At 40.4% G+C, this 14,742-nt stretch overlaps 1 protein-coding gene across 6 annotated transcripts in view; it reads right to left on the bottom strand.

Moving 5' to 3' along the window:
- Window positions 1–14,727, bottom strand: part of HMGB1 (high mobility group box 1) — a 124,493-nt gene extending 109,766 nt beyond the window's left edge. The window contains exon 1 of one of the 6 annotated variants that reach the window (XM_059891959.1): window positions 14,607–14,727. The gene's annotated coding sequence lies outside the window, so the exon portion shown is untranslated. Of the gene's footprint in view, window positions 1–14,048; window positions 14,196–14,541 lie in introns of those variants that run through there. The other 5 variants (XM_059891962.1, XM_059891965.1, XM_059891963.1 and 2 more) reach the window with 5 other exon arrangements.
- Between the last annotated feature and the right edge of the window lie 15 nt (window positions 14,728–14,742).

The raw sequence follows: 14,742 nt of genomic DNA, 5'->3' as shown, positions 1-14,742 counted from the left end.
CCCATGTTATTTCCTGGGACATTCCCCATGAATTCCCCCAAGGATATGCTGCTTTTCACAAAATGATTAACATCCAGTGTTAAATAGTTAAGGTACTTTTCATAATCACCAGGCATCACAGGCATTGTAGATCTGATAGCAGGGCTAAGTCTATAGAAAGCAGGGCCAAAGCAAGAGATGCAAAGTTCCAAAATGATGTCACGGGCTATTGCGTTTCCTTCTCTTTTTCTAAATTGGGCCGCTGCTGTTTCCTCACTGAAGGAGCTGGCTTCTGCAAAGTGAACAACACAGTAGCACCTAGCATAAAACAGGTGCCCCATAAACGCTCAGGCCCTCTCTTCTTTTTCAACTGGACTTCTGTGTTTTACGAAGACAGAAAAACAAGATGGAAGGTTTTCCTGTTGCTTAGGAAAAACAACTAAAGCTTGTTTAGAGAATATACCTACAAATACAAAGTGAAAGAAGCCAGCTATCCGGTATGCGTGAGTGCTGAACGGCATACAGTAATGTAGGGCTGGGTGAAAAGGATTGAGAAGTGGAAGGAAAATCTTATCAAGAAAAGATTCCTATAACCCATTCCTGACTTCTCCCATAACAAAAATTTTTGGTTTTGAAATGATAAAAACAGCATGAAAAGGGCCCTGTATCAGTTTACATGGGCTGCAATAACAAAATACCACATCAGTGATTTATTTCTTCACAGCCAGAAGTCCAAAATGAAGGTATCAGCAGGCTGGTTTCTTCTGAGGCCTTTTTCCTTGGTTTACAGAGTTGCTTTCTCACTGGGTCCTCACATGGCCTTCCCTCCGTACACTGCACATCTGTGTCCTTATCTCCTCCTCTTATAAGAACACCAGTAATGTTCTTATAAGTAATGGATTAGGATCCACCCTAAAGATTTCATGTTAACCTAATCACGCCTTTAAAGAACTTATTTTCACATACAGGCACATTTTGAAGTACTGGGGGTGAAAAGTGTCAACATATGAATTTTGGCAGAGGTGGGGAGCCCAATTCAGCTCATAACAGGCCCACACATTGTCAGCACTCTTGTTTGCATTTATAGTGCAATGACTGCATCTCTATTTATTTACATGTCACATATGCAAATGAAGTAATACAGCATGATGATCTGAACTTATTAAAAAGCATCTCTTTTCTGCAGAAACCCAAATCTATAAACTGTACACAAAGTGTGGTGAGTCACTTGATAACCTGCCAGGGCTGGCTGGCCCAAGGTGGTGGGTGGACCACAAGGAGCACCAAAGGTCTCTTTCCTAATCAAAGCTTCCTCACTGGCTTGCCACAAATCCTAAAATCCTTCTATTCCTTCACTGGCACTTTGTTTCCTCTGAAAATGTAAACAATCTCTGGAAGAGTAATATATTAACCGATCATTAGCCACTAACATCTTAGGGTAGAAAAACTAAGATTGCAGTCTTAAAATATTATGAATTCTGTCAAATGGAATTTTATTACTGCTCAGCTACTGGAATGTTAACAACAGTCTTCTTTAATGATAATTCTAGTCTAGGCCATTCATGTTTAAAAAAAAAAAAAAAAGACGGTGAGACAAATATGTATAAAAACATTCCCTCACCTAATAAAGAAACCTGAGAAGAGTAAGGGGAAGGTGATGAAATTAACATTTTTGAGTACCTGCTCTGTATCATGTATTGTTATAAATTTTAGAAAGCAAATTATTCACTCTTAAAAATAATTCTATATAGTAGTATTAACTGCATTTACAGATGAGGAAATGGGCTCAGATAAAGTAACATCAGAGTTTGCTGATAGGTAAGGAGAGATTAAAACCCATGTCTGGTTCTGTGGCTTGTTTGGTGGGTACATGTGCTGAGCTCTAGTTTCCTCCTTTTAAAAATAAAGGTGACAACAGCAGATAACCCTACTTTTCATAGCACTGTTGTGAGGTTTATGTGAGTTGATGTACACATAAAACAGTGTGGTGGAAGACAGGAGAACTGATGTGCAGCTTCTGAGACTAGACCTTGTCGCCTTCTGCTCCGTCCCCCTAGAACACTTCCGCTGCCTTGTTAAAAAGTCCAAGGGAGACTACAAATGAGGAGAGATAGCCTGGAGTCAGACAAAGGCCCAGCTGACACACAGCACCTTGGCCTCAGATCCTTCACTCCAGGCCAGCTGCCAACTCACAGCGCCTGCTCAAGTGGACCCAAGAGAATTTCAGTCACCTACAGAATCAGCACAAACACTAAAGCATTCTGGAAATCCACAGAGTACATCAGACGCTACAGACACTTAAGCATCCTACCATGCACAGGAAGGCCCACTCCTCCCCAAAAGAATTCCGGTCCCAAATGTCAATAGCACTGAGGTTGAGAAACTCAGTTACCTGTAATGCAATGGTGGCTAGGATTAAGATGGTAGTGGGGAGAGGTGGACAAGTGCTGAGATTCTAGATGTATTTTTAAATATTTTTAAAGTAGACCTGACCATATTTGCTGAGGGATTAAATGGACAATATGAAGGAAAAAGAGGCATCAATGATGACACCAAAGTTTCTCACCTGAGCTATTAGAAGGATGAAGTGTCTTGTACTAAGATGAGGAGGGTGGTGGGAGCAGCAAGTAGGGGAACAAGAGTTTTGTTTTCATTTGTGAGTGAGAAGTAACAGATGGAAATTCAAGCATCAAGTTTTGGACATACTAAATTGAAATACCTATCCACTCAGCCATCAAGTGAATAAACTTATCAACCAGGCAAATGGATATGAGTCTGAAGTTCAGGGGCAAGGCTGGGGTTGCAGAAATAAACCTGGAACTCTTAGCATCTATACAGTATTTATAGCTATGGGACAGGCTAATGTTATTTAGAGAGCAAATGTAAAGTGAGACAAGATCTGAGCTCTGAGGCATTCCAAAGTAAAGAGGAGGAACCAGTGAAAGATACTAGTAAGATAAAGAAGACAACCTGAGGTAGGAGGAGGAGAGAAAAGAATGATCAACAGTGTCAAATGCCGCTCAGATGTCAAAAGGAAAAGGAGGGTTAAGAAACGATCAAATCCAGTCGCAAGGAAGCCAACACTGGTGTGGAAATGAACAGTTTTGGTGGGGCTGTAGGAATGAAAATCTGAGTGGCCTGGACTCAATACTAGCTATAAACAATGATCTGCTCTTTTGAAGCCTTTGTAAAGCTGAGTCAAGAAACAATAGTATCTGGAGGGGATTTTCTTTTCTACCAACTTATATACGCACATGCATAGAAAAGTTTATAGTGTGACAATTCCCTTATATCTACCAGAGATTCAAATTTTAACACTTTCACATTAGTTTTTCCTATATACATATATATACACACACAAACACACAAATACATACGTCTGAACATTGAAGATAACTTCAAGTCTAAATATCCTTCAGACACACCTCCTTACAAAAGCCTTTTCTCCTGCAAGAGTAATAACTATAAATTCAGTTCAGTCACTCAGTCATGTCTGACTCTTTGTGACCCCATGAACCACAGCACGCCAAGCCTCCCTGTCCATCATCAACTCCCGGAGTCCACCCAAACCCATCTCCATTGAGTCGGTGATGTCATCCAACCATCTCATACTCTGTCATCCCCTTCTCCTCCTACCCTCAATCTTTCCCAGCATCAGAGTCTTTTCCAATGAGTCAGCTCTTTGCATCAGGTGGCCAAAATATTGGAGTTTCAGCTTCAATATCAGTACACCCAGGACTGATCTCCTTTAGGATGGACTGGTTGGATCTCCTTGCAGTTCAAGGGACTCTTGAGAGTCTTCTCCAACACCACAGTTCAAAAGCATTAATTCTTCGGTGCTTAGCTTTCTTTATAGTTCAACTCTCACATCCATACATAACCACTGGAAAAACCATAGCCTTGACTAGACAGACCTTCATTGGCAAAATAATGTCTCTGCTTTTTAATATGCTGTCTAGGTTGGTCATAACTTTCCTTCCAAGGAGTACGCATCTTTTAATTTCATGGCTGCAATCACCATCTGCAGTGATTTTGGAGCCCAGAAAAATAAAGTCAGTCACTGTTTCTCCATCTATTTGCCATGAAGTGATAGGACTGGATGCCATGAATGTTGAGCTTTAAGCCAACTTTTTCACTCTCCTCTTTCACTTTCATCAAGAGGCTCTTTTAATAGCCATAAACACACTCAGAAAACTATATTCCCAAATATATTCTATAGCTAGGCATACTTGAATTTTCCACTGTGTTTTAAAGCAGGTTCCTGGCCCCAGCCCCCGGCCCAAACCAAGATTTAATCCAAGTCCATGCACTGCAATTGTTATCACGTTTCTTTGGTCTCTCTCAAAGACTTTGAAAAGATCTGTTTTACAGAATGGATTGGATGATTCCGTTATGACATTTAACTTGTTCTGTCCTGGAAGGGAAGGTTTTGAGGGTAGTTAAGTGTATTTATTGTTTTTGGCACAATATCCTAAAATTAACATTTCCCAACTTTCTGATCTCTTTCTCTGCAAAGTCTTTTAGTTTCAGAAAATTCTCAATTATTCCAAGATTTTTTTCATACTCAACTGAGCAAATTTCAGGGCTTATATATTCCATATTCAGAAAAAATATACTATCATCTCCATTTACTGTAAGAATTCATGGGAGATCTCATCTTAAAGCTAATCAGTACCCAAACCAAATATCATTTTATTGATTAATCATGACAAATTACATTTGGAAAGTAAAATGAAGTCTCTGAAATTTCTTTGCTGATTAGCAAAATAGTGCCTCCTTATACTTGAGGGTGAAAGCTGCTGTCAAATAATGCCTACGTGACTGGAAATTATAATAGCCAGATGAGTTTACTGGGTTGGTGCTGGTATGTTCTGTACATTCCTCTGTCAATATAGTAAACAGGTTAAACACAGATGAAAAATTTGACTATATTAATATTTGGCTTCTTTAACTGGTCATTTATGTACAAATTCTTTAAACAACTTAATTAATGTTCTTTAAGCAACTTAAAATGCAAATTGACACAACGTTTACAGCTAGAATTTCAAGGAACATTTATTGTTGCTGTTGTTCAGTCACCCAGTTTTGTCCGACTCTGTGACCCCATGGACTGCAGCATGTCAGGCCTCCCTGTTCCTTACCATCTTCTGGAGTTTGTCCAAGTTCATGTTCATTGCATCAGTGATGCTGTCCAGCCAACTCATCCTCTGACCCCCTCTTCTTCTACCCTCTATCTTTCCCAGCATCAGGGACTTTTCCAATGAGTCGTCTGTTCACATCAGATGACCAAAATACTGGAGGTTTCAGCTTAAGCATCAGTCCTGGCAGTGAATATTCAGGGTTGATCTCTCTTAAGATTGGCTGGTTTGATCTCCTTGCTGTCCAGGGAACTTTCAGGAGTCTTCTCCAGCACCACAGTTTGAAGGCATCAATTCTTTGGTGTTCTGTCAATTCATCTTAAAACATTTTCTGCCACAACCTTCAAATTATCATCTTTTTCATAGTGTTGGAAAGCATTAAAAATAGAATTTTTTATACAAATGAATTTTATACTCTTTAATTCAATGAACATAAATTCCCTCTACCTTGCATTGCAATTCTGTTAGCTTACAAAACTGAAACTATTTAGCATGTTATATGAGATTTAAATTATGATGAAATGAGTAAAGCAAAACAGTTAACGATTTTTAACCATTTTATTTCATTTACTTGGACTTTAGTGCTTTGACACTGGAATATTAATCAAATCATTGACACTTAGAGTGGTTTTCAATTCCTTTGGGTCTACAGACTATTTCAGTGAGGCAAATAACCTTCACTAGTCATCTAGTCCACCTCACCCAGATTACCACTGCAAAAAACCTTCACTTGAATAAATCAGAAATTGGGAATCAGACTTTAAGAAGCACTTTCCCTAAGACCAGAACCATATAAAGATAAAAATTGTAGCTATTATTACCTTATAGTAAGTCAGCCTGTAGCTCACTGGAACTTTCACAGACTAGCAGGAAGACCATGATCATACTAAGTAAACTTTAGACACAGAGCTGACAGGAGGGCAAGAACAACCAGTAGAAAATCATCCTCTCAGTTCTCCAGCTAGGATATTATACCGTAATATATACAAAAATACAACTCTTCCACACAACTCCCTTAGTACTTTAATAATTTTAATGGCATTTTAAACATTACTGAATTACTTGCTCTCATATGAAGCAATGTAAGGCAACAAAATCAAACATGTTACATATTTGCAGTAGCCGGTATGAGGTGGGCTCCAGTGGGCCCGGTCTCCTGCTGTTTACACCGTGTTCATCCCTCCCATTACATCAAGGTGGGTCTGTGCAACAGAGTGATGGGATGTCACTCTAAGGCTGTATTATCAAAGATATTGTGGTTTCTGCCTTTTTCTCAGACACCTGCTCTGGAGGAAAGCCAGCTGCCATGTTGGGAGGACACTCAAGCAACCACATGAGACCCTGAATTAGAACCACCCAGCTAAATCACTCCCAATTTCCTGATCATCAAAAACTGCATGAAATAATAAATGCTGTCTTATAGGCAGTTTTGGGAAAATTTCTTACAGAGCCAGGGATAATATTTAATAACATGTATTAATTTAACTGGTTGAAGTTATAAGTCTCTTTAACTTCTCATTTAGGTATTAAAAATCACATGTTGATGCAATGTAAGGTAGTTAAAAACAAAAAACAAAACTCACTAACAAATACCTACCGAGTACCATTGAGGGCAAAAAAGCTCTCTCATATTCCACATGAAACTTCATTAGGGTAATATTCATACTGACCTCTAACTTCTCACTAATTCCTCCCTAGGTAGGAGGGAGTAACTGGTCTGATAACAAGTTTGAGAGAAGGAATTCTGAGGCTCACCTAAAAGTGAAGTGAAAGTGGAAGTCACTCAGTCGAGTCCGACTCTTTACGACCCCATGAACTGTATATAGTCCATAGAATTCTCTAGGCCAGATTACTGGAGTGGGTAGCCTTTCCCTTCTCCAGGGATCTTTCCAACCCAGGGATCGAACCCAGGTCTCCCACATTGCAGGCAGATTCTGTACCAGCTGAGACACAAGGGAAGCCCAAGAATACTGGAATGGGTAACCTATCCCTTCTCCAGCAGGAATCGGACCGGAGTCTCCTGCATTGCAGGCGGATTCTTTACCAGCTGAGCTATTAGGGAAGCCTACTTGTCTAATACTTGTCTGATCTCACCTACTTGTCTCCTTTCCACTTGCGACTTGTCTCACTGAACAGAGCTGTTTGTTCTCGTCTGCCCTCTGTCACACAGTAAATATAGTGGGACAAGCTCTACTCCTGTAGAAAGAGAAACATGAGGTTTAAATCTGTGTAATTCTGGAGTGCCACATTAGGGAGTTCATTGTTTCTGCAAACCTCAGACACATTTTCCAAACAACTTTTTCAGTAATTAACTTATATCAGAATCTTCATCTATCTGACTTCTGTGTCCTATTTCTAAACTGGATCCAAACTTCAGTAAGGGAAAAAAAGGGGAGGGGGCAACTTATCAACTTCTAAACTAAATACAAACTATTAGGGGTATTTTGTGCCCTTGTGCAGTGTATAGTCTATTTGGCATATAAACTAGAACACCCGAAAGGTTACATAATAAAGAATTACCTAACAAATATAAACTTTAAGCACGTAATTATTACCAAACATGTGAGAAATTATGATCATCTGTGAGAATCAGAACATCTGAAAGAGAAAGGTAAAAACAAAGACCTACCCCATGCCAAACCTATAAACTCAGGAATGGGACCCAAATAACTGCGCTTTTAATAAGTTCTCAAAACAATGCTGATCCATACGAATCTAGTCAAAGTGAAAGTCAGCTGCTCAGTCGTGTCCGACTCTTTGCGACCCCATGGACTAGCAACCCTCCATGCTCCTTTGTCTGTGGGATTCTCCACGCAAGAATACTGGAGTGGGTTGCCATTCCCTTCTCCAGGGGATCTCCTCGACCCAAGGACTGAAACTGGGTCTCCTGCATTGCAGGTAGATTCTTTACCGTCTGAGCCACCAGGGAAGCCCCAACCCAAGATATACATGGCAGGTGCAATGACTTTGGAAAAAAGGAGCCTGCTATGAGCTAGCAAAGGAAAGATGATAGCAAACAAAACTTGAAGCAAACTTTGAAAGATATACAGGGATGGAAGAGGTGGATGAGGTGGAAGAGGATGAGGGGAAAACATCTGCTGAGGGCTTCTTAACTGTAGATACTCTCCTATATATTACCTCGTTTGAGACGATTTCATTTCATATATGGAAAAACTGAGGCCCAGACAGATTAAATAATTTGCCTGAACTCATCAAACTAGTTAAATGACAGAATGAGATTAGCAGAAATTTTCATTTTAGAGATGAAATTGAGCCTCAAGGGGGTAAAATATGTCAGAAGTAACAAAATTGTAAAGGGGCAGAACTGTGATTAAGAAGAGAAGTGGCCAAGATGAAATCAAGTCTGTCAATCTAAAAGCTCTGCTGTTGCTGCTTTTAGTAGGTTGGGAAGGAGGTCTGTCTTGCTTAGGAAAACACACAAAAGAAGGAAAGCAAAAGCAGACTTAAAAAAAAAATTAGACCACTGCAAAACAGATTATATTTTAACTTGTTATACAGCCAGAGAATCATACATTAAAGGCCACCAGTGGCTTAAAAAGCACTCAAAAAATAACTGTTTAATCATTATGGTTTTGTCTCAATTGTTTAGTTTACTAAATAATTACTAACTGCCATTAGCAGTCAGTCAAGAACCAACTGTTAAGACTGATGACTTATCAACTAGTTGGAAAGCACCAAACTAGTCAAAACAGTCAAGCTAATTGTATAGCTAGCCTTAATCTTAGAAGTATAATGTTAAGGCCAGAATAATTTTATTAAAAATTGCTTTGTTGTTGTTTTTCAGTCACTATGTCCAACTCTTTGCGACCCCCATGGACTGCAGCATGCCAGGCTTCCCTGTCATTCACCATCTCCTGGAGTTTACTCAAACTCATGTCCATTTAGTCAGTGATGCCATCCAATCATCTCATCCTCTGTCACCCCCCTCTCTTCTTGCCTTCAATCTTTCCCAGCATCAGAGTCTTTTCCAAGGAGTCGGCTCTTCGCATCAGGTGGCCAAAGTATAAGAGCTTTGGCATCCATCCTTTCAATGAATAGTCAGGGTTGATTTACTTTAGGACTGACTGGTTTGATCTCCTTGCAGTTCAAAGACTGCTTTATGACAATGTTTTATAAGACTGCTTTGTGGTCCATGTTATAATTTTAAGGACTTTTAAAGTGAAAGACAGTGAAGATAAGTCCTTAAAATATTTGTCTCTATAAGGACGTCAGCTCCTCTTTTCTATCTCAAGACCAAAATAAAAATTAAACTCTGTAAGGCCCTTCCTGTAATTAATCATTTTTTCCTTCATTGCTGCTATACATCATTGCTTGTACAAATTTAGCATTTATTTCATTTTGCCTTGCATTAAAGCTGTTTGCTTAAAAACGTTAGTGCTTCTCTTTAGGGAGGACTATGCATCACCCACCTTTGTATTCACCTAGTGTTTAGCACAGTGCCTTGCACATTCAATAAAAGCTCAAGAAGATGAGTACATAAGTTATATATATCAACACATTTCCTGTATCAACCTTGAACTAACAAATATAAGAACACGGGGAAATACACTGTTGAAAACATTTCCATTTTTAAGCAGGTTTGGTCAGCCATGTAATTTGGGAACCACCAAAATAATTTATTTATCAACAAATATGCAGTATGTACCATGCAATATATATACAACAATGGGGAAAAAAAAAAAACAAACAGATGTAGTTTTTGCCCTCACAAAGCTTACACCTAGTAGGAAGACAGACAATAGCATATAAGTACATGTTACGAAGAAAACAAACAGTAGGTGAAATGAGGAATTAGAGTAAGGATGGAGAGTAAGAGCAGCTTACATAGGTGCACAGCCTGACAAGCGAAATTTAAGCTGAAATTGAAGGGTGAGAGTCAGTTATGCAAAGAGGAGAATACTCAGCAGTGTCACACACTAGCAAAGTAATGCTCAGAATTCTCCAAGCCAGGCTTCAACAGTACGTGAACTGTGAACTTCCAGATGTTCAAGCTGGATTTAGAAAAGGCAGAAGAACCAGAGATCAGATTGCCAACATCCGCTGGATCATCGAAAAAGCTAGAGAGTTCCAGAAAAACATCTACTTCTGCTTTTGACTACTCCAAAGCCTTTGATTGTGTGGATCACAACAAACTGTGGAAAATTCTTAAAGAGATGGGAATATCAGACCACCTTACCTGCCCCTTGAGAAATCTGTATGCAGGTCAAGAAGCAACAATTAGAATTGGACATGGAATAACAGCTTGGTTCCAAATCGGGAAAGGAGTATGTCAAGGCTCTATATTGTCACCCTGCTTATTTAACTTATATGCAGAGTACATCATGAGAAATGCCGGGCTGGACAAAGCACAAGCTGAAATCAAGATTGCCAGGACAAATGTCAATAAACTCAGATACACAGATGACAGCACCCTTATGGCAGAAAGAGAAGAACTAAAGAGTCTCTTGATGAAAGTGAAAGAGGACAGTGAAAAAGTTGGCTTAAAATACAACATTCAGAAAACTAAGATCATGGCATCCGGTCCCAAGACTTCATGGCAAATAGATGGGGAAACAATGGAAACAGTGAGCGACTTTATTTTTGGGGGCTCCAAAATCACTGTAGATGGTGACTGCAGCCATGAAATTAAAAGATGCTTGCTCCTTGGAAGAAAAGCTATGACCAACCTAGACAGCATATTAAAAAGCAGACACATTACTTTGCCAACAAAGGTCCATCTAGTTAAAGCTATGGTTTTTCCAGTAGTCATGTATGGATGTGAGAATTGGACTATAAAGAAAGCTAAGCGCCAAACAATTGATACTTCTGAACTGTGGTGTTGGAGGACTCGTAAGAGTCCCTTGGACTGCAAGGAGAGCCAACCAGTCCATCCTAAAGAAAATCAGTCCTGAATATTCATTGCAGACAATGCTGAAGCTGACACTCCAATACTTTAGCCACCTGATGTGAAGCACTGTCTTCCTAGAAAAGATCCTGATGCCAGGAAAGATTGAAGGTGGGAGAAGGGGACGATAAGAGAATGAGATGGTTGGATGGCATCACTGACTCAATGGACATGAGTTTGAGTAAGCTCCTGCAACTGATGATGGACAGGGAAGCTGGGCGTGCTGCAGTCCATGGGGTCACAGAGTGAGACACGACTGAGCGACTGAACTGAACTGAATTGAAGGGCCTAAAAGTATGTGTGGGTCATGTGCTACAATGCCAGCTTCAGGGGAGAAGTTACTACAGAACATTCCCCAACCTTCTATTTTTCAATTTTTTTGCTGTTGTTTCTGCCAACACTTATCTGATAAGAATTCTCCTGCCTAAATTAAATTTAGGCAGATTCTCTTGCCTAAATTAAATGACAGCATTAACTCTGGGGAATGCAAGATTCCTTCCAAATAATACTAATTTCCTTTCAGTCCTTATGACTATTAAATTCATCTCAAAGTGACACCTCTTTCCCAATTAGGAAAGAGTGTTTCCTCTATATCAGCTTTCATTTTTTGATTTGAAGCCCTCCTGATTGCTAATCAACGTGTTGTATGATTACTTCAACAATTACTTATTGAACGTTATTCTGTCATCAGAAAAAATGCACTGCTGGCTTTCGGAACTGTATGTTGCTCTGGAATATAAGGTCACACAGCAGAAGAATTAAGATTAGAAATCCAAAATTTCAGCATCTGCTCTAGGGCTCTTCCTTATCTTCTGTCTTCTCATTTTGTGAGTGAAAATCAGAGCCAAATTAAGTTTAGGTTACATAATGGGCTGTCACCTTCTGTCTAAATTACAGTCTAAAAGTACAAAATAAGATCAAACTCTCATACTACTTTCTTGCGTGGTCACTATATGGCTGTATTCACAAATAGGTTGTGTACATCTCTATCACTGCACATATTACAGTATGCTAACTGTCCTCCTAACTGAACTGAATTCACTGAGTGCAAGAACTAAAATTTCTTATATTTTTAAGTATGCAAATACTGGCCCAAGTGTACTGCCAAAAATATTAATATACATTCACATTGCTTAACCAAAACCCAGGGACTGGATGTTTTAGAAACAAGAATTTCTGTGAACTAAAAAATATCACAAGGCACACAAACCATTTCAAAACACCTTACATACCAGTGGCCAAGAGCAGCACCTCATAATCAAGCATATTAATATTTCTTCAGCAAAACATAATGGATAAATGAAGACTATATATACCTTTTTATTAGTTCAGGTTGCATTTTGCTCCCAAATGAATACTATCTCCAAGCTTAAAATGCTTTTGCTTTTCAAATCCTTTTGAATGTTGGTATTAGAGATAATATGGGCTGTATTCACAACAGTGCTGCTACAAGACGCGATTAATCACTTCGACTCTCATCTTCTGGATGAGACCAGAACAAGCAGTTATACCAGGCGGCTTTTATATCCCAAGTTTGGAGAGACTTGTTTTATCACTAAGGAATCCAACCTAGCAGAGAGGATCAAAAGCTGACAATGCGGGGGTGGGGGGCAGGAATCCTAATTGTACAATACCCTATTCTTATCAGAGCTGCTCATTAATTATTAATTTAATAAGGTAGCTCCATTTGATTAGATCATGTTATTTTTTAATGAAAATGGGTAAATAAAACTCCTGTCCCATACGCCTAACAAGAGTATGGCGGCAGTCAGTTGTGAATTCTATGGGAAGATAACTGCACTTTTTGGGGACCAATGTTCATAGAAAGAGGGATTCCAAATATAATGGTGAGAAATAAGCAGAAATGCACACATTTTTCTCTAATTATAATTACTCTAATATAAACCAAGGGAAATTTTCTAGTCAACCTCTCCTGATTGACTTTTATATTATTAGCAATCTTATATAAAGTCTTACATGTTTTTCTCTACTTTTCACAAATGGAAAAAGCTCTGCAATCAACACCGAGCACACTAAAATCCATTCTTTTCTTTCCGTAACTCAAGCCCCACCTCCACTTTGCTTCTGTTACTATAAATTTTTTTCCTCGGCAAAATACCCAATTTGCACTGAAAGACTACAAATCAACTCTGCAGGAAACAATGTTTGATATGAATCAGTCTGGGGATGTTGATTTTCAATCTTAAAATTGTATGGACATTTTAACTGAATCAATTACTTTGTTCAATATATGACATTAACATTCAGCAAGTGTTTATTACAGAAAAGTGTATTCCATTCTAAAAACGGAAATACCAAGTGTGAAAATGAAGTAAATCTCCTTGAGTTTTGGCTACTACTTCAGAACGAAATACTACTTTCTCATATTTTCCTAATTCGTTAAAATAAGAAAAAGAAAACCTAATAGCTAGATCTTAACAAGTATATCCGCACGTTACTTACCTAGTACAACAACAAAAAAGGTGAACAAAAACTAACCAGACTATTTTTCAGTCTGGAAAAAACAAATTCCCTGTTCCATTTCTTAGCTATTTACATTCAGTAGTAACGAAAACTAAAATCCTTCTCACTGGATTTCTTGGTACAGGGGACTGATTTCCTCTATACTATCTTATCAAAACGATCATCATTAAATATTTAAATTACTTAGCTTGAGAGCACTTAAAAAAAAGCCCCACAGTCCAAAATGCCAGTGGTGACTATTCTGTAAGGAAATGGGTCAGAAACATGTTATTCTAGGACGCAGGATCAACCGAGCCAAGGACTTCTGGAATATGCTGCCCCAAGATTCAGGATGCAAGACTCAAGAAACAGCACGCGCGGTCATGATGTTCGTGAAGCCACAGGACCTTCCTACGAAAGCAGAGCCTGAAAACTCATCGACTCACAGAGAACTCCCCTTCTCTGAAGTTACAAGGCAGGGCAGCTGACAGGAGCGCGCTAGGAACATCTCGGCCCCTGACTAGCCAAGAATGGGGTCCCCGTGCTGCGGCTACTCCCCTTACCGTGAGAAGATCTGGGAGGGAGGAAAGGAGGAGAAACACCCAGAATCCCGGTAAAAAAAAAAAAAAAAAAACGGCCCTAGCCTCGCAGACTGGGGTTTAGGGAGACAGGGAGGGGCAGCTCCGTGTGTGGTGACCCTTTGTGAACAGGCTCTGTGGCAGCTCGGCTCTCACCGAGGCTTTCATGAGAGCGGACTATGGTGCCCCCGCGCCGCCTGCCCCGACGCGGAAACCTCGGCGCTGCGGGCGGGCGCCGGCCAAGAGCCCCTCCATCGCACCCTCCGCCAGCTGTGGGGGCCTTCGCTCCTCGCCCGCCCGCCGGCCCACCCAAGTCACTCAGGGCGCGTCGGCTTTCGACCCGGGCTCGCCCGGCCAAGGCGCAACGAGACACGCGCCGGAATCTTTCCTTAGCGTAATCCCTCCGCTGCCGGCCGCGCACTAGTTTTAATCACGCCCCACTCTCCCCCGCCTTCCCCCGCCTGGCCGTCGGCGTCACCTCCGCCACCCGAGCGCTTTCCAGCAGCTTCCAGAAACGTCGCCTCCCCAAACCCAGCCACTCACATATGGCGGGCTCTTGCAGCCACCGGCCCCGCCCCTAGTCGTCGCCGCAGCTACAACTGCGGCTGCGGCGGCCGAGCGGAAAGCCACGCCTCTCTGCGGAGGCCCACCGGAAGTGCTCCCGTCTTCGCCTTCCCTG

The sequence above is a fragment of the Bos taurus genome, chromosome 12 (genome assembly GCF_002263795.3).
Source record: "Bos taurus isolate L1 Dominette 01449 registration number 42190680 breed Hereford chromosome 12, ARS-UCD2.0, whole genome shotgun sequence".
Lineage (NCBI taxonomy): Eukaryota > Metazoa > Chordata > Mammalia > Artiodactyla > Bovidae > Bos > Bos taurus.
The sequence above is the reverse complement of the archived record's forward strand: the minus strand, read 5'-3'. Positions and strand labels throughout refer to the sequence as shown.